Source organism: Coffea arabica, chromosome 1e (genome assembly GCF_036785885.1).
Source record: "Coffea arabica cultivar ET-39 chromosome 1e, Coffea Arabica ET-39 HiFi, whole genome shotgun sequence".
NCBI lineage: Eukaryota > Viridiplantae > Streptophyta > Magnoliopsida > Gentianales > Rubiaceae > Coffea > Coffea arabica.
This window is the reverse complement of record NC_092311.1, coordinates 36,239,716-36,266,037: the sequence shown is the minus strand read 5'-3', so window position 1 is coordinate 36,266,037 and position 26,322 is coordinate 36,239,716. Positions and strand designations below refer to the sequence as shown.

The window sequence follows — 26,322 nt, the reverse complement described above, 5'->3', positions numbered from 1 at the left end:
TTTATTAACTTAATCATTGTTAACGCTTAAGATTAGCTATCGGAATTCAAAGAGGTTTAATTGTTAAATAAATGAAATAATTTACCTTCGAAATATGAATTTAATGAAACAAAATTAGAAATTTAATAGTTTAGCACAATTCTTTTTATTTTGTACATAAAAGTTATTGGTTTTGGTCTTAACGTGAAATTTCTTATTAGTATTTAACGTTATTCACTAATTAGGATTAATTAGTGGAATTCAAGAAATTAACGAGTTGACATTTGATAGCTATTAACATATAGCTATATTAAACTCAGATTGGCTTAGTTAACCACAAACGACGGCTAATATTAGTATATGTTAGAAATACGAGTTTGTCTATTGATAAAACTCCATAAGTATTTCTGGAAATTAATACTTAGATTTAATGCTGTATCAAGATTATAATCTATATGTTATATATGTCGTATTAATTTACAATCCTTTTGGATTGTATTCGAACACTATGACTTATTCTGTGGGCTGTAATGTGTTATTTGGGATAATGTAATTTCCTTTATTGATTGCCACAGGTAACTGGAATTGATGTATATTAGATTATATAATATACATATTAAGTATAAATTATACTTAAGTATACCATTATCTCCATTATGTATACCATTAAGATTATATGGTATACTATAATATAGATTATACAATTAATATATGGTATTAATTTATAAATAAACTTATAAATCTATACTTAGATTAATGGTATTAATTTATGTATAGCTTATGTATATTATAATCTAAGTATACTTATGGAGTTTTATACTAATGGTATACTTAGATTATATATGTTAACATATAGTATTAAACATCTTGTTCCTCCATAAGTATTTTTAACATATAGTATTTCAAGTATTAACGGTATAACTTTATACCGTTACACCCCCTTACATATGACGTCGTTCCTATCTGTGCCAAGAAAACACACATGCAAACACATAATCCAAGTAGCAACAACAATTACATTGTAGGTAAGGCTATCAAATTCGAATAATTCACATTTCGAATAGGAAAAATAAACAGAAATAATTCAAGGATACTGTAGCTCTCAGGAGCTAAATTCCACGTAGTCGAGTCGAAGTCTTGATCAAATCTCACGTTGACACTCCGTCAACCACATAAGTATCAAATCCGTAGATACACCACTTTTCTTCGAATCCCGTCACCGTTACACCCCCTTACCGGGCCCGCTCATCAAAGTTTTTGATAATACTCGAGTATATCATGGCAATACTGCACGAGTAATGCCGAGCAAGATCTCTCCAATAGATCATACTCTACGAATTTAAATCTATACCTGCATATAAAATGGGTAGCTCAAATATAATTTCTCAATTAATATAGCCTTATAGCTCCATTATTAACTATATGTATCAATAGGTTATCGAAATGTGTTATGTGGGTTATTAAATTAAACGTTTAATTTAACGTTCATTTAAGGTTCAATTGAGAATTACTTGGAAGATTATACCAATTAATTGGGATAGATTTAGCTGGGGTGATGCTAGTGTTGAGGCCATTGCATTTTTTTGTATGCCTGTGTGGCCTACTTTTGAGGCACTTGACTTTACTTTAGTCGTATGTGATTAAAAGTACTCTTGTGGCATCTGTGTGCTATATTTTTGTGACTACCCCATGACTTGCTAATTGTATGAACTTGATATGTTAATAAATGTAAATTATTGTTATTTCCGATGTTTTCTTGATTGGTTCCTGCTTTCTACTTTGCATTGCATAATTTATTTATTTATTTCTTGCACTAGGCACGCCTAGGTTATGGAAGGGCTAAGAAGGGGTCGAGGCCGTGGGCGAGGGACGGGACCGGCCCAACCTCAGGGAAACGATCAGGGATCGGCAACTGGACCGACCCAAGGACAAGAGAATATAGAGGTTAACCAAATGGCTACTGCCATCAATAGGATGACTGATATCCTAGAACGCTTAGCTGAAAGACAGGGTCCAGGACCGTTTAACCAACCTGGGGGTCAGGAAAGAGGTGAGGATAGAGCCTTAGAGAGGTTCTTAAAATTTAACCCGCCTAAATTTCTTGGCGAACCTGATCCTGAGGTAGCGGAGAATTGGTTAGAAAGGATGACCAACATATTCGCTGCTTTAGACTACACTGAAGATAGGCGAGTGAACTTCGCTGCTTTCCAATTTGAGGGAGTAGCCCGTGCTTGGTGGGATCTGATAAGAGGAAAATGGGAGAGAACTCAAACCCCTTGGACTTGGGAGAATTTCACAAGGGAATTTAATGAGAAATTTCTTCCGCCCTTAATCCAAGAGAAAAGGGAGGATGAATTCATCAAGTTGAAACAAGGAACCCTTAGTGTAGCGGAGTACGAGGGAAAGTTCACTAAGCTTTCTAAGTACGCTCCTGAATTGGTGATCAATGAACGGAGGAGGATTAGACGGTTCGTGCAGGGACTTAATGTAGAAATCCAGGAGGGTTTGGCTGCAGCCCAAATCTCTACGTTCACTGAAGTCTTAGAAAAAGCACAGAGAGTCGAGAGTGCAAGGCTGCAAGTTAGAGACTTTCATGCTAAGAAGAGGGGCACTTCTAGTAACCCTTCGGGACAGGCAGATAAGAGTGCCCCACCTTTTAAAAAGGGAAAAGGAACGGGTGGAGTGGAGATATCTAACATGCCAAAAGGGACTCAATCAAGAGGAGATCGCAATGGACGAGGTCAATCGAGAGGGACACCTCCAAGTGGTCAATCTGTGGCTCCCCAAGTCGTTTGTGGTTATTGTGGCAAGCTCAACCATACGGAGAATGATTGTTTTAGGAAACAAGGGAAGTGCTTGTATTGTGGTAGTACCGAGCACCAGATATCGAAATGCCCGACCGTACCAAAAGAAGGCGGTAGTACCCAAAGGCCTGAAAAGTCAGCCGCTAAGCAGCCTAGTGTTGGAGGAAGTCGATCTAATGCACCAGCTAGGGTTTATGCATTAGGCTATCAACATGTTTCCGATTCTACTAAAGTCATTGGAGGTATGATTCTTTCTTTTATTTGTCTATCTAAGGTTCTCAGTGACCTAGTACCGTACACACTTTTTGCAAAACCCTAGATTCATAAGATAGAATCAAAGTTTGACTACTAATTGGGTAAATAGAAATTGTGATATATGGATCGGAGGGTGTAAGTTAGTGATTAATTTGAAAGGCATGACTCTTAAGGGGTATGACTATTATCCAAAGTGTGAATTTCGAGGACGAAATTCTTTTAAGGAGGGGAGGATGTGAGGACCCGAAATTTTTTATTTTTTATTTTATCGAATATTAGTAGTTTGTTTAAATATTTATTTACTCATTTTTCTCCAAATTATTTATTTCGATCATTTAAAATCCATTTATATGGAACGACGCCTCTTTTATATTTTTAAAAGCGTTTTGTTGAAAAAATTCACTTTTCGAAAACTCGTTTAGTTCGGAACAACGAGTGCACGTTTTTCGAGACTATATTTGAATCGCGAGTGTATTAATATTGGAGAATTAAGAACGATCAATAATAGATTAAGAAAGGTTAATTGAGGAATTAATACTCAATTCACGTGAGGACTCGTAAAATTATTATTTTTAAACCCCTAATTTTGGCTCAATTAATTATCTATTTGGATTTTTGCCCCGAATATTATTTTCTATCCTTATTAGACCTAAATATATGGTTTTATAGCTTCGTTATATTTTTAAAGTGTCTCGTTTCAAAAATTATTTTCTTAGAAGCTTGTTTAGTGAAAAAGTGAAAACGTGTCTGAAAACTTTAGCCAATTAGGAGTACAATAAGCTCGGAAATTTGGAGACATGTACAATGGTTCTAAAATAGGTAAATTTAGATTTAAGTACTCAAGTGATAGTTGGTGGTACGATCGTTATAAGAATTTCTCGAAAGTTTCATTTTATTGCGCCTAAATTGGGAATATGTGTTTTCACGTTTGGACCATTATTTTGGGACAATTAAGAATGAATAATATTTATATGAATGTAAGTGCCCTAGAGGTTTAGTGCACTAGTGTAACAAACGTAAGAGAAATCGAACATGAAACGTGCGCGTAGGGCACTAGTTGTAATTGATTTGACGTATTTAAAATATTAGACGTCAAGCGTCTTTTGTAAGCAAAGGAAACCAGAACCGCATCTCATTTCTTCTAGCTGCAATGGACGGATAGCTTCAGCCGTAACAGCTTCACCATTCCTTCTACAAATTCACCAAATCACTACCAAAGCCTCCATAGATTCAACCAAAACTTCACATATAGGAGATACCTTTCATATAGGAGTATTATACTGAAAAATTTGGTATCAATCCAAGTCCGTTTCGACACTTAACTAAAGGTCCAAAGTCGGAACCAAATCTGGAAATTTGTTAACAGTCTTGAAATTTACCCAAATTTGAGCTACCATATCTTGGTGCTCGAAACTCCGATTCTCGATCCGCTTGTTCTGCCCAAAACCTTACTTACACCTCTAATTGACCTACAAATTTCAAGGGCTGATTTGCAAAGAGTGAATTCTACTGAATTTTCAAAATTAGCGAAAAACCAACCCCGGCTCAATCCTGGGTGATTTGGAACAGCAACTTTAAGCTCATTTTTGAACACCTTCCACTTAGATTCATGGAAAAGTGTCTTCTAAGAACTTTTAGTACTTTGGAAGAGGTTTCCAACGGTACCAAGTTTTCCAATTTTCGACATGTGGAATCTGAGATACGATTTTTTTCAAAATATCGTATCAAAACTGAAATTTTCTGAATTTCAAGGAAATGGAGTTTTTCAAGTATTCCTTATTCCTTCGATAATACTTGAACGTTTATGCTTGATTTCCAAGATAACAAAACTCGATTGCTCTTGTACATTAAGAAACTCCACTTGAACCTCGATTTACTAGTAATTGAGGTTCATTTTCATGAAATTTCTCAGATTGTACTAGTGCACAATCTTCCTTGATAATTGGGATGTGTGAATGATAATTCACTATTAAATGCTCAGGCGCTCAAGAGGACCTTCCAGAGGATCTCACAGGAGACGCCTAAACCATCATTTGAACTCGCTACTTGAATCACTGTGAGTGTCAAGTGCATGAACTTGTTGTTAAGTGGTTATCTGTTTCTTATCCGTTATGTAAATTTGAAATTTTGAGACGAGGGTGTACTTTATCGCACTCGTTCTCTTTCAAATGAAATTATATTCGAATTTTGCTATGTGAATTCGTATCCGACTTGTACATGGTAATGTGGATGTGATTTGTACTTGTGATTCGTATATGTGATCCGTATTTGTGATTCCTATTTGGAATTGTCGTTTTGAGCGTTGCTCATCGACTTATATTCGTATTCGTATTCATATTCGGGGGACGCCCAAAACTCATTGGCTAACTTTGCGAATCGAGCCAGCATGGGCTTGGTCGATAAGCTTAGCAAACCATGAGATATTCGTAGAGCATGATCTATTGGAGAGATCTTGCTCGGCATTACTCATGCAGTATTGCCATGATATACTCGAATATTATCAAAAACTTTGATGAGCGGGCCCGGTAAGGGGGTGTAACGGTGACGGGATTCGAAGAAAAGTGGTGTATCTACGGATTTGATACTTATGTGGTTGACGGAGTGTCAACGTGAGATGTGATCAAGACTTCGACTCGACTACGTGAAATTTAACTCCTGAGAGCTACAGTATCCTTGAATTGTTTCTGTTTATTTTTCCTATTCGAAATGTGAATTATTCGAATTTGATAGCCTTACCTACAATGTAATTGTTGTTGCTACTTGGATTATGTGTTTGCATGTGTGTTTTCTTGGCCTCACTGAGTATTGGCTCATCCTATTAGTTTGTTTTCCTTAACAGGTTGGATTGGAAGATTTTGGTAAAGCCGACTAGATTATACTTTTGATTGGAATCGGGGCTGTAAATGTGTAGACAGGGTCAACTTTAATATTATATAATCGTATTATGTGTATACGATTATGCTGTTATTATAGATTTGTAATTATACAAATCGTGATTAACATATGTCGACTATATGTAACGTATAGTAATCGTTAATAAACTTTATATGTGATCCCCAACCATAGACTTTTTGTTCCACAGCTAACAAGCCAATCCCCACAGTCCGAGAACCTTTTCCCGGTTTGAGCTCGATAAGAGCTCTGATACCAACTCTGACATAGGATTATTTCTGGTAACATAATACGAGTTTATGTACATATAAATACACATAGATTATAAATACACATATACATTCTCCATTAATCTGGTATTAAGTATTTCACTCTAATTATGTTACTATATAATCTACTATACTCACAGTTAGTCATGTAACAATACATGACTAACGCGGGTCCTAGAGGTTTAGTGCACTAGTGCAACAAACGTGAGAGAAATCGAACACAAAACGCGCGCGTAGGGCACTAGTTGCAATTAAAATTTTACGTACTTAAAATATTAGACGTCAAGCGTCTTTTGTACGCAAAGGCATCCGAATCACATTTCATTTCTGCTACTGCAATGGACGGATAGCACAGCCGCAGCTCTTCACCATTTCCTTCTACAAATCTCACAAAAATCACAACCAAACCTCCATAGATTCGTACATAATATAAGTATAGCTAAATATACATTACCATTAGTAATATACCCCTTATAATTTGAACTAACTTTATCCAGGAATTGTATCACATCTTGAGTTTCAATCTGGGGTCGCCAACCTTCCAGAGGATCTCACGGGAGACGCCTAAACCATCATTTGAACTCGCTACTTGAATCACTGTGAGTGTCAAGTTAACTATAATGTGTATATTAGTAGTACACATTATACCAAATTTCAAGACTGTTATCCTCGTATAAAGTAGACTGCATGTAGTCATACAAAAAAATGCAATGACCTCAACACTAGCATCACCCCAGCTAAATCAAGAATTGATATGAGTGCATACATATAATATAATTTAAGCGTATAATTTTAATGAGTTATCAAAGAGTATAACAAGTATCAAAGCCATTATAACCTTAAATCCTCAAGTACATATACACACATTAACTGGTTCATATAAACTCAAGAATTTTAGACTAAGCCAATCTTGAGTTACACAGATTATAATGATTATAAAACAATATAGTTCCATTTAGTAACATATACGATTATAGTAGATAATGGTACACTATACGATTATAATCTATATTTATAATCTATGTGTATTATATAGATTATGTCCCTACTCATATACGATTATAGTAGATAATGGTATATTTAGATTGATATGATTATATTAATGGTATACTTAGATTATATTAAGTGTTTCATTAAGATTATATGGTATACTTAAGTATAGCTTATGTATACCATTAATCTATATGGTATTAATTTAATACAAATTAGATTGTAAATTAGATTATAAATTAATGATCATAATGATTATATGTTAAATTGTCCTATGGTATACTAAGTGTATCATTAAGTATACATAAGCTATATACATAAGTATACATAAATTAATACTTAGATTTAATGCTGTATCAAGATTATAATACTTAGATTGATGGATTGTAATCTATATGTTCCATATATGTCCTATCAAGATTAAATTAATCATATAATCTAAGTATACCATTAGTATAAAACTCGTGCACTCGTTGTTCCGAACTAAACGAGTTTTCGAAAAGTGAATTTTTTCAACAAAACGCTTTTAAAAATATAAAAGAGGCGTCGTTCCATATAAATGGATTTTAAATGATCGAAATAAATAATTTGGAGAAAAATGAGTAAATAAATATTTAAACAAACTACTAATATTCGATAAAATAAAAAATAAAAAATTTCGGGTCCTCACATCCTCCCCTCCTTAAAAGAATTTCGTCCTCGAAATTCACACTTTGGATAATAGTCATACCCCTTAAGAGTCATGCCTTTCAAATTAATCACTAACTTACACCCTCCGATCCATATATCACAATTTCTATTTACCCAATTAGTAGTCAAACTTTGATTCTATCTTATGAATCTAGGGTTTTGCAAAAAGTGTGTACGGTACTAGGTCACTGAGAACCTTAGATAGACAAATAAAAGAAAGAATCATACCTCCAATGACTTTAGTAGAATCGGAAACATGTTGATAGCCTAATGCATAAACCCTAGCTGGTGCATTAGATCGACTTCCTCCAACACTAGGCTGCTTAGCGGCTGACTTTTCAGGCCTTTGGGTATTACCGCCTTCTTTAGGTACGGTCGGGCATTTCGATATCTGGTGCTCGGTACTACCACAATACAAGCACTTCCCTTGTTTCCTAAAACAATCATTCTCTGTATGGTTGAGCTTGCCACAATAACCACAAACGACTTGGGGAGCCACAGATTGACCACTTGGAGGTGTCCCTCTCGATTGACCTCGTCCATTGCGATCTCCTCTTGATTGAGTCCCTTTTGGCATGTTAGATATCTCCACTTCACCCGTTCCTTTTCCCTTTTTAAAAGGTAGGGCACTCTTATCTGCCTGTCCCGAAGGGTTACTAGAAGTGCCCCTCTTCTTAGCATGAAAGTCTCTAACTTGCAGCCTTGCACTCTCGACCATATACACACATTTCGAGTTAATATAATAGTTAATAACCGTCCAAGTAACTATGTTTCTTAGTTTTAAAATCGTATGTTAATAGCTACATATAAAGTTATATGTGTATAGTAGATTAAGCCTTATAGTAGACTTATAGCTCTGATACCAACTGTGACGCCCCCCACTTCTCCCAAGGGCGAACCCAAGGGTATCCGCGGGACGCCTGCCCAGCTCTCGCCAGGACTCAAGACAAATCAAATCGAACTTAACGATACATACCAAATACTACGAGTCAAAATAAAGAAAAGTCGCTTCCTTAACTAAATATTTAAATCTTACATCATGTCCACAAAAGATACATCAAGTTCCAAAATGCAACCATTAAAAGTCGACTACACATTTACAGCCCCGATTCCAATCAAAAGTATAATCTAGTCGGCTTTACCAAAATCTTCCAATCCAACCTGTTAAGGAAAACAAACTAATAGGATGAGCCAATACTCAGTGAGGCCAAGAAAACACACATGCAAACACATAATCCAAGTAGCAACAACAATTACATTATAGGTAAGGCTATCAAATTCGAATAATTCACATTTCGAATAGGAAAAATAAACAGAAATAATTCAAGGATACTGTAGCTATCAGGAGCTAAATTTCACGTAGTCGAGTCGAAATCTTGATCACATCTCACGTTGACACTCCGTCAACCACATAAGTATCAAATCCGTAGATACACCACTTTTCTTCGAATCCCGTCACCGTTACACCCCCTTACCGGGCCCGCTCATCAAAGTTTTTGATAATACTCAAGTATATCATGGCAATACTGCACGAGTAATGCCGAGCAAGATCTCTCCAATAGATCATACTCTACGAATATCTCATGGTTTGCTAAGCTTATCGACCAAGCCCATACTGGCTCGATTCGCAAAGTTAGCCAACGAGTTTTGGGCGTCCCCCGAATATGAATACGAATACGAATATAAGTCGATGAGCAACGCTCAAATCGACGATTCCAAATAGGAATCACAAATACGGATCACATATACGAATCACAAGTACAAATCACATCCACATTACCATGTACAAGTCGGATACGAATTCACATAGCAAAATTCGAATATAATTTCATTTGAAAGAGAACGAGTGCGATAAAGTACACCCTCGTCTCAAAATTTCAAATTTACATAACGGATAAGAAACAGATAACCACTTAACAACAAGTTCATGCACTTGACACTCACAGTGATTCAAGTAGCGAGTTCAAATGATGGTTTAGGCGTCTCCAGTGAGATCCTCTGGAAGGTCCTCTTGAGCGCCTGAGCATTTAATAGTGAATTATCATTCACACATCCCAATTATCAAGGAAGATTGTGCACTAGTACAATCTGGGGAAATTTCATGAAAATGAACCTCAATTACTAGTAAATCGAGGTTCAAGTGGAGTTTCTTAATGTACAAGAGCAATCGAGTTTTGTTATCTTGGAAATCAAGCATAAACATTCAAGTATTATCGAAAGAATAAGGAATACTTGAAAAACTCCATTTCCTTGAAATTCAGAAAATTTCAGTTTTGATACGATATTTTGAAAAAAATCGTATCTCAGATTCCACATGTCGAAAATTGGAAAACTTGGTACCGTTGGAAACCTATTCCAAAGTACTAAAAGTTCTTAGAAGACACTTTTCCATGAATCTAAGTGGAAGGTGTTCAAAAATGAGCTTAAAGTTGCTGTTCCAAATCACCCAGGATTGAGTCGGGGTTGGTTTTTTGCTAACTTTGAAAATTCAGCAGAATTCACTCGTTGCAAACCAGCCCTTGAAATTTGTAGCTCAATTAGAGGTGCAAGTAAGGTTTAGGACAGAACAAGCGGATCGAGAATCGGAGTTTCGAGCACCAAGATATGGTAGCTCAAAGTTGGGTAAATTTCAAGACTGTTAACAAATTTCCAGATTTGGTTCCGACTTTGGACTTTTAGTTAAGTATCGAAACGAACTTGGATTGATACCAAATTTTTAAGTATAATACTCCTATATGAAAGGTATCTCCCTATCAAATTTCATGGAAAAATACCTTCGGGAAGGTGGTTAATCAATCGACCAAAGTTTGGAAAAATCCTTAAGGCAATCTGTCCAAATCTAAGATTTTAAAAAATGAGGCAGTCGCCGTATTTTGATCATAACTCCCTTAATTTAACTCGGAATTGGGAATAGTTGATAGTGTTAGAAAATAAATTCACAGGGATAAAATTTCACAGAAGAAATCGTTTCAAGTTTCAGCATGCAACTGGTTCGAAATTAAGCCTAAAGTCGCAGCATCATCAAATCATTTCGGCAGAACGGAGAAACAGGACAGCTGAATTCAGATGAATGGTGCGGTTCACACACATGGAACCAGAATGTACATTATACACCGTTGGAAACATGGGAACGTCTAGTTTCAAATGCCGCTAACGGTACTCGATTTCGACATCGGAGTACGGAGTTATGGACGAAACACGAACACTTGTCTGGTTACGACGGCAACCGTTTCCAGATTACTAACTTTGGAAAATAAATTCTTTTGATCAACCAAAACTCAATATTTTTCAACGAAATTTTGTACACAACTTCTACAACATGTAAACAACACAATCAAGCCATTAAATCCTCAAATATCTGCAGTAAAGTGGCCGAACAACCAGGGGCAAAATGGTCAAACTTGGCCATTGCACTCAACGTGAGTTTCCAGCAGTTTTCCTTCAACAAATCACTAACTTAAACACTGATCCGATATCATAAACTTCATCAAGCACAAAATCAGCAACAACCCAAGAGTGGGAATTCATAGAGCCCACTTTTTTTCCAACAATACAAGCTACTAAAGTGAAGATTTCAGCTCAAATGCATAAATCAACCTCCATAAGACAAGTTTAAGGTAGTTGATCATTACCTACTTTGATGGTTGTTCAAATCAGAAAATTTCGGTCCCTTTGAAGCCTGAAGAAAACCGTGAAGCTCCTCCCTTTTTCAGCTTAAGGTGTTGTCCAAGTGTAGAGTTAAGTGTATGTGAAGTTTTGGTTGAATCTATGGAGGCTTTGGTAGTGATTTGGTGAATTTGTAGAAGGAATGGTGAAGCTGTTACGGCTGAAGCTATCCGTCCATTGCAGCTAGAAGAAATGAGATGCGGTTCTGGTTTCCTTTGCGTACAAAAGACGCTTGACGTCTAATATTTTAAATACGTCAAATCAATTACAACTAGTGCCCTACGCGCACGTTTCATGTTCGATTTCTCTTACGTTTGTTACACTAGTGCACTAAACCTCTAGGGCACTTACATTCATATAAATATTATTCATTCTTAATTGTCCCAAAATAATGGTCCAAACGTGAAAACACGTATTCCCAATTTAGGCGCAATAAAATGAAACTTTCGAGAAATTCTTATAACGATCGTACCACCAACTATCACTTGAGTACTTAAATCTAAATTTACCTATTTTAGAACCATTGTACATGTCTCCAAATTTCCGAGCTTATTGTACTCCTAATTGGCTAAAGTTTTCAGACACGTTTTCACTTTTTCACTAAACAAGCTTCTAAGAAAATAATTTTTGAAACGAGACACTTTAAAAATATAACGAAACTATAAAACCATATATTTAGGTCTAATAAGGATAGAAAATAATATTCGGGGCAAAAATCCAAATAGATAATTAATTGAGCCAAAATTAGGGGTTTAAAAATAATAATTTTACGAGTACTCACGTGAATTGAGTATTAATTCCTCAATTAACCTTTCTTAATCTATTATTGATCGTTCTTAATTCTCCAATATTAATACACTCTCGATTCAAATATAGTCTCGAAAAACGTGCACTCGTTGTTCCGAACTAAACGAGTTTTCGAAAAGTGAATTTTTTCAACAAAACGCTTTTAAAAATATAAAAGAGGCGTCGTTCCATATAAATGGATTTTAAATGATCGAAATAAATAATTTGGAGAAAAATGAGTAAATAAATATTTAAACAAACTACTAATATTCGATAAAATAAAAAATAAAAAATTTCGGGTCCTCACATCCTCCCCTCCTTAAAAGAATTTCGTCCTCGAAATTCACACTTTGGATAATAGTCATACCCCTTAAGAGTCATGCCTTTCAAATTAATCACTAACTTACACCCTCCGATCCATATATCACAATTTCTATTTACCCAATTAGTAGTCAAACTTTGATTCTATCTTATGAATCTAGGGTTTTGCAAAAAGTGTGTACGGTACTAGGTCACTGAGAACCTTAGATAGACAAATAAAAGAAAGAATCATACCTCCAATGACTAATATAGCTTCAACAATGATCAAGTGTAGCTAACTCGTTGCAATCTCCATATAATAATTGGAATCAATTATTATATAATTGATTTGTGTATAGTAGACTTTAATGGCATTTTCTCCATTACATATGTATTAAATGTGTAGTCGACTTTTAATGGTTGCATTTTGGAACTTGATGTATCTTTTGTGGACATGATGTAAGATTTAAATATTTAGTTAAGGAAGCGACTTTTCTTTATTTTGACTCGTAGTATTTGGTATGTATCGTTAAGTTCGATTTGATTTGTCTTGAGTCCTGGCGAGAGCTGGGCAGGCGTCCCGCGGATACCCTTGGGTTCGCCCTGGGGAAAAGTGGGGGGCGTCACAGTTGGTATCAGAGCTCTTATCGAGCTCAAACCGGGAAAAGGTTCTCGGACTGTGGGGATTGGCTTGTTAGGTGTGGAACAAAAAGTCTATGGTTGGGGATATTAGATATGTATGTTGGGTAGGAATCTCAAATGTAGGTGATTCATGCATGGGACGGCCCGCCAACCCTTTGGTTCGCCTTAGGGGGAAGTGGAGTCGCCACAGCATCAATAACGATTAAAGGAATTAAGATTATCATTTTCCTATTAATAACCCACAGCATCAAATATGTAGACTTTAATTGATTAGTGTATAGTAGACTTTACAATCACATATAACTATTATCACATATAACAATACACTAATCAAAATGCAATCTCATTGTTTATGTATAGTGCATTAGCTCCATTATTTCTCAATTCTTAAAAGTCTACTAATCATACCATTAAAGTCGTTAGCAAAACACTAATATAGCTCATATTAGCTATAAGCAATGATCAAGTCTGCATTTCTGATTCAAGCTCACGGCAATTCCATTTTCTTTTCATAATCAGAATTTCTGGTGCCTTAACCCATCATCCAAGTGGCTAACCGTTACATGCAAGCTTTTAATCAGCATCATCTACCTAATATTAGCTAGTCTAGGGCCAGAGGTTACCTCGGTTTGAGGCTTAGCTCACACGACAATGAGCTGCAGAAATTTTCCTCTCAGCTTGCTATCGCTCTTGGGGTTTGGTTGTTGCAGCACCGCAGCTCACTAGCTCTCCCTCTCTTGCTCACACGCGAACTGGAGGTGGTGGTCCTGGTTGGATGTTGCAGTTGCGGTGGAGTTGCTGGAAACGGGTGCAGCTGGTTGAGGTGAAGAAAATGGTCACAGCTGGTGGAGGTGAAGGTGCAGAAAAGGATTGAACTCACGCGGTGTCTCTTTCTTTCTTCCCTCAAGCTCGCAGACAGAACCGAAAATGTGGCAGCTCGCAGTTTTCTTTCCTTGCTCTCATATGCAGAATGCCGCTCTCTCTCCTTCCCCTCGGTCGATGATTACAAGGTGAGGAATGTTGTTGTGGTTTGGGGCTGAGGTAAAAATGGAGAGGAAATGGTTTTCGGTGAGTTTGTGCAGAGAAGGAAATGAGGTTTGGTGAAGGGTGGTGTCTCGGTATCAAGAAAGGAAGTGGTTTGCGGTTTGCTTGTGCAGAGAAGGAATTGGAATTGCGGTTTGTGTTTGTGAAATAGAGAGGATGGTATTGTGGTGCCGCGGTTTAAGGAAAGGATTGCGTATAAGAATTGGTTGCGTATCGAATTGGTAATAGCTGCGGTGATTGGATTTGCGGTCAGAAGTATTGTTTGGTTTGCATGGAAATGTAAGGACATTTTAGTCTTTTCACTTTGCTCCCTAACCTCAACTTAATTTCTCAATTCCAACTTAATTCTAAAAATTATCCCCAAGTGTGATTTGAACGCCTAATTATAACCTAATATACCTAAACCATTTCTATCGAATAATTATCGATTAAACTTGGATATTAACGTTCCTAGTAATTCTTATATTACTTAGCGATTAAATTAGTTATTAGAATTTCCAATTATTATTTCTCACGAAATAGAGTTAGTCTAACTCGAAATGTGTGTATATGGAGCTCCTGGGGTCATTAAATTTCTCATTGTTTTGCTAACTATTATCACATATAACAATACACTAATCAAAATGCTATCTTATTGTTTATGTATAGTGCATTATTACATATAACTATTGTTCAAATTTTCTCTACATATTAACCAGTCGATGTGTATCACATATAATCACATAGTAGACTTTAATGGCATTTTCGAAATGTGTAACTCGAAAATGATCAAGTCTACCATATACATTAACTCGAAATGTGTCGTTCCATTTTCATATAAAAGAAAATGGAATTGAAGTACTCTGAGCTTATAGCTGTGATTAATTAAACCGAATTAAGCTGCATTAATCAGAACAAGTTCTCGGCAACATCATTTGTCTGCAAAACAGATTTTTCTAGAGTTTTGATTTCATCAACCGACTGCATAAACAATACATGCATGCCCCTAATTAGCTTAATCTTCTTGTTTATGATTGGTTAAACACAGCATTAAGCTCAGATTGTCACAGGGGAACAAAAATAAAGCTGCAATTTCTAATCCACTCTCGGCAGAAACATTTTCTCCCAGAATCAGATTTTCTCATGCCTTGATTGCATCATCCGAGTGCTTAATCATCACATGCAATCTCTTAAACATCTTGTAATTAGCTAATTAATCACAGCTATAAGCTCAGAGTACTTCAATTCCATTTTCTTTTATATGAAAATGGAACGACACATTTCGAGTTAATGTATATGGTAGACTTGATCATTTTCGAGTTACACATTTCGAAAATGCCATTAAAGTCTACTATGTGATTATATGTGATACACATCGACTGGTTAATATGTAGAGAAAATTTGAACAATAGTTATATGTAATAATGCACTATACATAAACAATAAGATAGCATTTTGATTAGTGTATTGTTATATGTGATAATAGTTAGCAAAACAATGAGAAATTTAATGACCCCAGGAGCTCCATATACACACATTTCGAGTTAGACTAACTCTATTTCGTGAGAAATAATAATTGGAAATTCTAATAACTAATTTAATCGCTAAGTAATATAAGAATTACTAGGAACGTTAATATCCAAGTTTAATCGATAATTATTCGATAGAAATGGTTTAGGTATATTAGGTTATAATTAGGCGTTCAAATCACACTTGGGGATAATTTTTAGAATTAAGTTGGAATTGAGAAATTAAGTTGAGGTTAGGGAGCAAAGTGAAAAGACTAAAATGCCCTTACATTTCCATGCAAACCAAACAAGACTTCTGACCGCAAATCCAATCACCGCAGCTATTACCAATTCGATACGCAACCAATTCTTATACGCAATCCTTTCCTTAAATCGCGGCACCACAATACCATCCTCTCTATTTCACAAACACAAACCGCAATTCCAATTCCTTCTCTGCACAAGCAAACCGCAAACCACTTCCTTTCTTGATACCGAGACACCACCCTTCACCAAACCTCATTTCCTTCTCTGCACAAACTCACCGAAAACCATTTCCTCTCCATTTTTACCTCAGCCCCAAACCACAACAACATTCCTCACCTTGTAATCATCGACCGAGGGGAAGGAGAGAGAGCGGCATTCTGCATATGAGAGCAAGGAAAGAAAACTGCGAGCTGCCACATTTTCGGTTCTGTCTGCGAGCTTGAGGGAAGAAAGAAAGAGACACCGCGTGAGTTCAATCCTTTTCTGCACCTTCACCTCCACCAGCTGTGACCATTTTCTTCACCTCAACCAGCTGCACCCGTTTCCAGCAACTCCACCGCAACTGCAACATCCAACCAGGACCACCACCTCCAGTTCGCGTGTGAGCAAGAGAGGGAGAGCTAGTGAGCTGCGGTGCTGCAACAACCAAACCCCAAGAGCGATAGCAAGCTGAGAGGAAAATTTCTGCAGCTCATTGTCGTGTGAGCTAAGCCTCAAACCGAGGTAACCTCTGGCCCTAGACTAGCTAATATTAGGTAGATAATGCCTTCAATAAAGGAAATCTGTTGGAGTTATTAGTCCTACATTGTATTAATATAGCTCTGATAATTCTTGAGTTTTTGGATACGTGGGGTAATATACCCCTTACATATGATGTGAGGAACAAGTATTGCTATTCGGTTACTTCAATTACATATACTAATATTAGAAATCACATATAAGCTAACATATAGTATTTCAAGTATTACACAATACCATTAGTATATGTAATTGATACAGTAGTATTTATCATTAAATAACTTTATGTTTGATATACTTAAGTATATACATAAGCTATATACTAATGGATTATACACTTAATATAATCTATATTATAATTTATGGTATTAATTTAGATTATAAATTATGTCATTAGATTTAAGTATTTATACTTAATATACCATTATCTATAATATACCATATTAGAATACGTATTGATGTATATTATAATATAATCTATATAGTATACCATTAATATAATCATATCATTAATTTATAATCTAATTTACAATCTAATTTGTATTAAATTAATACCATATAGATTAATGGTATACATAAGCTATACTTAAGTATACCATATAATCTTAATGATACACTTAATATAATCTAAGTATACCATTAATATAATCATATCAATCTAAGTATACCATTAGTATACTTTAAATTAGAGTTATATGATTATAACTCTGTGTATATATATGTTAAATATATAATCACGAGTGCGCGAGTGTATTGTCCTATGTTCCAGATATACTTAGCTACTGTTACCCTAAGTTTAATATTAGCTAATGATTGATAGGAACATATATATAAAACTTAGGGTTTTCAAAAGCTATAGAATTTAATTACTATAGCTATCAAGGCTAGTTTGAGCTAAAGGAAATTATTGGTTTGGAAAGTTTTAGGCGAAACACTAGATATTGAGTTTTATAATCTAATACTAGCTGGAAAATATTTTTGATTAATTTGATCACAGTTACTCGAGTTCGCAAGGTCGATACAATTTCCACAGCTCCGATCCCGTTTCGAAATCATAGTATGGATCAAAATATGGCAAAAATCACATAGCAAATTACTAGGGCTTCGTCAATCATTAGCCCTAGATTTCAACAAATGCATTTCTGATAAAAATAAAATGAATGACCAAGGCTTCATCAATCATTAGCACTTGGTTTCGGCAAGCTTATATCACATCTTAACTAAATCAAAAATGAAGGTAAGGCCTTCAAGAAATTCCAGCAATCAAAGTTCATCACTCTTTAATATTTATAAAACCATTCAAATGACCAAGGGCTTCATCAATCATTAGCCCTTGACAACATCAATCACTTCCAACCACAATTCAATCAAGAATTCAAACCACAAATAAGCTAAATGTTCGATCCAAGTCAAAAATTCAGTTTCATAAAGAAACAGGACATTCAAGCAGGACAGTCTACTTTGAGGAGTCACGGACAGCAGTACATATGGAGGAAAAATATGAAATTTCTACAGAACAAAGGCCCATGAATCTAGTTTCAAATGCCACTGACGGCGCCTTAAACGGATTTTCCTACACCAAGATACATGCATTTTACTGAGACTGGTCAAGGACATCCGAAAATCTGAAATTTCATTTTCCACTTGTGAAAAACTCCTTTTTCTCTTTTAACACCAAAATGTTTTTATTCAACCATCCATACATTTCTTATAAAACTCCAAAACAACATATTCCAGGCATTTCCATCCATCATGATTCAAAGAAATGTTTAAAAACCAAGCTAAGATTCCAACTCACCCTTCGGCTACCACAAAAGAAATTCCGGCATGTATACACTAACATTTTTGGTTCCATCTTCCAATTTATCAAATATTTCATTACTAAACAACTTGCACAACTTAAAACTTACAACTCCTCTGTATTTCTAAACCATTATATCCCAAGGGAAAAATAAAATAACGTTCCAGAAACCAATTAAACTTCCAAAAACAAACTAAAATTTCTGGTTCAACCCTTGTGGCTTCCAAAATTTTCCAGCAACCAAATACTTTTTAGATCAAATTTTCCCTTGGTTTAAACATGGTGTTAGGTACTCAAATTCAGCATGTAAACACTTAGCTAGCTATTAAAAAATTCACTTCAAAACCAGATTCATTCAGCAACTAAAATCATCCAGAAAAATCCAGAAATCTGTCCAACTAGTCACGGTTGAACATGCATGAAGAAACTTTCTGTTTTCATTTTATTTTCTTGGTTAAAACATGCTTTTAAACTCTCAACTTCCTCATGCAATTACTTAGCTAGAAAATAAACATTTCCAGTTCAGAAATCGAGTTCAAATCACAGTTATAATTATCTCCAAAATTCCAGAAATTTTCCAGCTATCCTCGGATGATCAAGCATGCAGCGGATTTCTGTTTCAATTAATTTTTCTGTTTTAACCCAATTAATTAACTACATGAAAAGCTTACTTATCTTGTTATTACCCAGCTAATCACGGTTATAAGCTCAGAACAACAGGATTAAACCAATTAAGGCTGCATTATTCAAGTCAAGCTCTCGGCTATCACAAAAAAAAATGCCAGCAGCTAATGGTCATAAGATGTAAACTTTTCCCTGGCTGGATCATTATATTAGGCACCCAAAATTGACATGCGAGGCTACCCAATAAAGTTACTTATCATATCTAGTTCAGAGCAAGTTCGGTCAGCAGCTATAAACATCCACAATTCCAGAAATTCCTACGACTATTCTCGGATGATCTTGCATGCAACAGATTTTCTTGTTCATCTTTATTTCTTGCTTAACCGAGCAAATGAGCTGCATTCACAGTTTAATCATCTTGTCTTAAGTTAGGGAAACACATATATACATTCAGATTGCATCAGGGAAACAGAATTAAAGCTGCATCTCCACTTCAGCTTTTCGGCAAAACCATTTACTTCCAAAACAGATTTTTCTAATGCTTTGATTTCATCATCCGATTGCACAAACAATACATGCATGCCCCTAGATGGCTCAATCTACCTCTTGATCAACCTAAAATGGTCCAGAAATTACCTCACAGTGCAACTCACCCACACGGCAGAGCTGAATTTTTTTCTTCCTCTCGGCACGCGCGCAAGGCCTGAAGTGCTGGTTCTGGTTGCAATAGTTGCGGCTGGGACTGATGAAGGTGGTGACGATCAGCAGCTCCCACGACTTCCACTTGCTCTCTCCTTTCTTCCCTCAAACTCACGGACAGACCAGAGAAGATTCAGCTCGCGATTTTTCTTTCTTTCCTCTCGGCTGCAAGGTGCAGCTCTCTCTCTCTCTCTCGTCGATGATCACGAGGTGAAGCTCTCCCTCTCTCACTCTTGGTCAATGCTCACGGTGTGAGGAAATGGAACTGGTTGTGCGAGGTTGAAGTGAAGAAATAGGCGCGGTTAAGGGGGTTGGGTGTGCAAGAGGGTGGAGTGTGAAGGTGTTTTGTGATATAGGAATGAAGATGGAGTGGGATGGTATCGCGGTTTTGTGATATGAAATGGAAAGTATGGTATAAGGTGCCGCTGTTTTGGATCAGAGATTGCGTGTAGGAATCGATTGCGTATCGATTTAGCAAAAATGTGATTGGCCGGTAGTTGCGGTGATTGAATTTGCTGTCAGAGGGTTTGTTTGGTTTGCATGGAAATGTAAGGGCATTTTAGTCTTTTCACTTTGCTTCCTAACCTCAACTTAATTTCTCAATTCTAACTTAATTCTAAAAAAATTATCCCCAAGCGTGATTTGAACGCCTAATTATACCCTAATATACCTAAACCATTTTTATCGAATAATTATCGATTAAACTTGAACATTAAGGTTCCTAGTAATTCTTATATTATTTAGCGATTAAATTAGTTATTAGTATTTCCAATTATTATTTCTCAAGGAATAGAGTTAGTCTAACTCGAAATTTATCGATTTAATAATATAAAGTCAAGTGGAATAATAATTTAATCCAAGGGTGTCAATTTGCACATAAAAATTATTTTTACGCACTTATTTGAAAACAAAGAAAGATAAGGATATATTTATCGAATTTTCACGCCTTAAGCATGTTTAATATATTAGAATCATATTTATCGAAAATTCATTGGTTTTCATCTTAACGCGAGAGTTCCTATTAACATTTAACATTATTACCTAATTATTTTAAACTATTAAAATCAAGTTTGACCTTAATATGAAAATTTGACGTTCTTGATATTCGTTTATCCATTTATATCAACATTTATTAACTTAATCATTGTTAACGCTTAAGATTAGCTATCGGAATTCAAAGAGGTTTAATTGTTAAATAAATGAAATAATTTACCTTCGAAATATGAATTTAATGAAACAAAATTAGAAATTTAATAGTTTAGCACAATTCTTTTTATTTTGTACATAAAAGTTATTGGTTTTGGTCTTAACGTGAAATTTCTTATTAGTATTTAACGTTATTCACTAATTAGGATTAATTAGTGGAATTCAAGAAATTAACGAGTTGACATTTGATAGCTATTAACATATAGCTATATTAAACTCAGATTGGCTTAGTTAACCACAAACGACGGCTAATATTAGTATATGTTAGAAATACGAGTTTGTCTATTGATAAAACTCCATAAGTATTTCTGGAAATTAATACTTAGATTTAATGCTGTATCAAGATTATAATCTATATGTTATATATGTCGTATTAATTTACAATCCTTTTGGATTGTATTCGAACACTATGACTTATTCTGTGGGCTGTAATGTGTTATTTGGGATAATGTAATTTCCTTTATTGATTGCCACAGGTAACTGGAATTGATGTATATTAGATTATATAATATACATATTAAGTATAAATTATACTTAAGTATACCATTATCTCCATTATGTATACCATTAAGATTATATGGTATACTATAATATAGATTATACAATTAATATATGGTATTAATTTATAAATAAACTTATAAATCTATACTTAGATTAATGGTATTAATTTATGTATAGCTTATGTATATTATAATCTAAGTATACTTATGGAGTTTTATACTAATGGTATACTTAGATTATATATGTTAACATATAGTATTAAACATCTTGTTCCTCCATAAGTATTTTTAACATATAGTATTTCAAGTATTAACGGTATAACTTTATACCGTTACACCCCCTTACATATGACGTCGTTCCTATCTGTGCCAAGAAAACACACATGCAAACACATAATCCAAGTAGCAACAACAATTACATTGTAGGTAAGGCTATCAAATTCGAATAATTCACATTTCGAATAGGAAAAATAAACAGAAATAATTCAAGGATACTGTAGCTCTCAGGAGCTAAATTCCACGTAGTCGAGTCGAAGTCTTGATCAAATCTCACGTTGACACTCCGTCAACCACATAAGTATCAAATCCGTAGATACACCACTTTTCTTCGAATCCCGTCACCGTTACACCCCCTTACCGGGCCCGCTCATCAAAGTTTTTGATAATACTCGAGTATATCATGGCAATACTGCACGAGTAATGCCGAGCAAGATCTCTCCAATAGATCATACTCTACGAATTTAAATCTATACCTGCATATAAAATGGGTAGCTCAAATATAATTTCTCAATTAATATAGCCTTATAGCTCCATTATTAACTATATGTATCAATAGGTTATCGAAATGTGTTATGTGGGTTATTAAATTAAACGTTTAATTTAACGTTCATTTAAGGTTCAATTGAGAATTACTTGGAAGATTATACCAATTAATTGGGATAGATTTAGCTGGGGTGATGCTAGTGTTGAGGCCATTGCATTTTTTTGTATGCCTGTGTGGCCTACTTTTGAGGCACTTGACTTTACTTTAGTCGTATGTGATTAAAAGTACTCTTGTGGCATCTGTGTGCTATATTTTTGTGACTACCCCATGACTTGCTAATTGTATGAACTTGATATGTTAATAAATGTAAATTATTGTTATTTCCGATGTTTTCTTGATTGGTTCCTGCTTTCTACTTTGCATTGCATAATTTATTTATTTATTTCTTGCACTAGGCACGCCTAGGTTATGGAAGGGCTAAGAAGGGGTCGAGGCCGTGGGCGAGGGACGGGACCGGCCCAACCTCAGGGAAACGATCAGGGATCGGCAACTGGACCGACCCAAGGACAAGAGAATATAGAGGTTAACCAAATGGCTACTGCCATCAATAGGATGACTGATATCCTAGAACGCTTAGCTGAAAGACAGGGTCCAGGACCGTTTAACCAACCTGGGGGTCAGGAAAGAGGTGAGGATAGAGCCTTAGAGAGGTTCTTAAAATTTAACCCGCCTAAATTTCTTGGCGAACCTGATCCTGAGGTAGCGGAGAATTGGTTAGAAAGGATGACCAACATATTCGCTGCTTTAGACTACACTGAAGATAGGCGAGTGAACTTCGCTGCTTTCCAATTTGAGGGAGTAGCCCGTGCTTGGTGGGATCTGATAAGAGGAAAATGGGAGAGAACTCAAACCCCTTGGACTTGGGAGAATTTCACAAGGGAATTTAATGAGAAATTTCTTCCGCCCTTAATCCAAGAGAAAAGGGAGGATGAATTCATCAAGTTGAAACAAGGAACCCTTAGTGTAGCGGAGTACGAGGGAAAGTTCACTAAGCTTTCTAAGTACGCTCCTGAATTGGTGATCAATGAACGGAGGAGGATTAGACGGTTCGTGCAGGGACTTAATGTAGAAATCCAGGAGGGTTTGGCTGCAGCCCAAATCTCTACGTTCACTGAAGTCTTAGAAAAAGCACAGAGAGTCGAGAGTGCAAGGCTGCAAGTTAGAGACTTTCATGCTAAGAAGAGGGGCACTTCTAGTAACCCTTCGGGACAGGCAGATAAGAGTGCCCCACCTTTTAAAAAGGGAAAAGGAACGGGTGGAGTGGAGATATCTAACATGCCAAAAGGGACTCAATCAAGAGGAGATCGCAATGGACGAGGTCAATCGAGAGGGACACCTCCAAGTGGTCAATCTGTGGCTCCCCAAGTCGTTTGTGGTTATTGTGGCAAGCTCAACCATACGGAGAATGATTGTTTTAGGAAACAAGGGAAGTGCTTGTATTGTGGTAGTACCGAGCACCAGATATCGAAATGCCCGACCGTACCAAAAGAAGGCGGTAGTACCCAAAGGCCTGAAAAGTCAGCCGCTAAGCAGCCTAGTGTTGGAGGAAGTCGATCTAATGCACCAGCTAGGGTTTATGCATTAGGCTATCAACATGTTTCCGATTCTACTAAAGTCATTGGAGGTATGATTCTTTCTTTTATTTGTCTATCTAAGGTTCTCAGTGACCTAGTACCGTACACACTTTTTGCAAAACCCTAGATTCATAAGATAGAATCAAAGTTTGACTACTAATTGGGTAAATAGAAATTGTGATATATGGATCGGAGGGTGTAAGTTAGTGATTAATTTGAAAGGCATGACTCTTAAGGGGTATGACTATTATCCAAAGTGTGAATTTCGAGGACGAAATTCTTTTAAGGAGGGGAGGATGTGAGGACCCGAAATTTTTTATTTTTTATTTTATCGAATATTAGTAGTTTGTTTAAATATTTATTTACTCATTTTTCTCCAAATTATTTATTTCGATCATTTAAAATCCATTTATATGGAACGACGCCTCTTTTATATTTTTAAAAGCGTTTTGTTGAAAAAATTCACTTTTCGAAAACTCGTTTAGTTCGGAACAACGAGTGCACGTTTTTCGAGACTATATTTGAATCGCGAGTGTATTAATATTGGAGAATTAAGAACGATCAATAATAGATTAAGAAAGGTTAATTGAGGAATTAATACTCAATTCACGTGAGAACTCGTAAAATTATTATTTTTAAACCCCTAATTTTGGCTCAATTAATTATCTATTTGGATTTTTGCCCCGAATATTATTTTCTATCCTTATTAGACCTAAATATATGGTTTTATAGCTTCGTTATATTTTTAAAGTGTCTCGTTTCAAAAATTATTTTCTTAGAAGATTGTTTAGTGAAAAAGTGAAAACGTGTCTGAAAACTTTAGCCAATTAGGAGTACAATAAGCTCGGAAATTTGGAGACATGTACAATGGTTCTAAAATAGGTAAATTTAGATTTAAGTACTCAAGTGATAGTTTGTGGTACGATCGTTATAAGAATTTCTCGAAAGTTTCATTTTATTGCGCCTAAATTGGGAATACGTGTTTTCACGTTTGGACCATTATTTTGGGACAATTAAGAATGAATAATATTTATATGAATGTAAGTGCCCTAGAGGTTTAGTGCACTAGTGTAACAAACGTAAGAGAAATCGAACATGAAACGTGCGCGTAGGGCACTAGTTGTAATTGATTTGACGTATTTAAAATATTAGACGTCAAGCGTCTTTTGTATGCAAAGGAAACCAGAACCGCATCTCATTTCTTCTAGCTGCAATGGACGGATAGCTTCAGCCGTAACAGCTTCACCATTCCTTCTACAAATTCACCAAATCACTACCAAAGCCTCCATAGATTCAACCAAAACTTCACATACACTTAACTCTACACTTGGACAACACCTTAAGCTGAAAAAGGGAGGAGCTTCACGGTTTTCTTCAGGCTTCAAAGGGACCGAAATTTTCTGATTTGAACAACCATCAAAGTAGGTAATGATCAACTACCTTAAACTTGTCTTATGGAGGTTGATTTATGCATTTGAGCTGAAATCTTCACTTTAGTAGCTTGTATTGTTGGAAAAAAAGTGGGCTCTATGAATTCCCACTCTTGAGTTGTTGCTGATTTTGTGCTTGATGAAGTTTATGATATCGGATCAGTGTTTAAGTTAGTGATTTGTTGAAGGAAAACTGCTGGAAACTCACGTTGAGTGCAATGGCCAAGTTTGACCATTTTGCCCCTGGTTGTTCGGCCACTTTACTGCAGATATTTGAGGATTTAATGGCTTGATTGTGTTGTTTACATGTTGTAGAAGTTGTGTACAAAATTTCGTTGAAAAATATTGAGTTTTGGTTGATCAAAAGAATTTATTTTCCAAAGTTAGTAATCTGGAAACGGTTGCCGTCGTAACCAGACCAGTGTTCGTGTTTCGTCCATAACTCCGTACTCCGACGTCGAAATCGAGTGCCGTTAGCGGCATTTGAAACTAGACGTTCCCATGTTTCCAATGGTGTATAATGCACATTCTGGTTCCATGTGTGTAAACCGTACCATTCATCTGAATTCAGCTGTCCTGTTTCTCCGTTCTGCCGAAATGATTTGATGATGCTGCGACTTTAGGCTTAATTTCGAACCAGTTTCATGCTGAAACTTGGAACGATTTCTTCTGTGAAATTTTACCCCTGTGAATGTATTTTCTAACACTATCAACCATTCCCAATTCCGAGTTAAATTGAGGGAGTTATGATCAAAATACGGCGACTGCCTCGTTTTTTAAAATCTTAGATTTGGACAGATTGCCTTAAGGATTTTTCCAAACTTTGGTCGATTGATTAACCACCTTCCCGAAGGTA

At 35.8% G+C, this 26,322-nt stretch overlaps 2 long non-coding RNA genes across 3 annotated transcripts in view; both read right to left on the bottom strand.

Moving 5' to 3' along the window:
* Nucleotides 1-26,322, bottom strand: part of LOC113689193 (uncharacterized) — a 118,596-nt gene that overhangs the window by 74,787 nt on the left and 17,487 nt on the right. The gene's annotated exons all lie outside the window — the stretch shown is intronic.
* LOC140009425 (uncharacterized) lies at nt 8,817-20,582 on the bottom strand. Of its 2 annotated transcripts, XR_011816850.1 has the most exons (3): nt 11,512-20,507; nt 9,824-9,898; nt 8,817-9,040 (listed from the first exon to the last, which is right to left on the bottom strand). It is a non-coding gene; the product is annotated as an uncharacterized lncRNA (long non-coding RNA). The 2 variants fall into 2 exon arrangements; XR_011816851.1 differs by lacking the exon at nt 9,824-9,898 and having other exon boundaries at nt 11,512-20,582.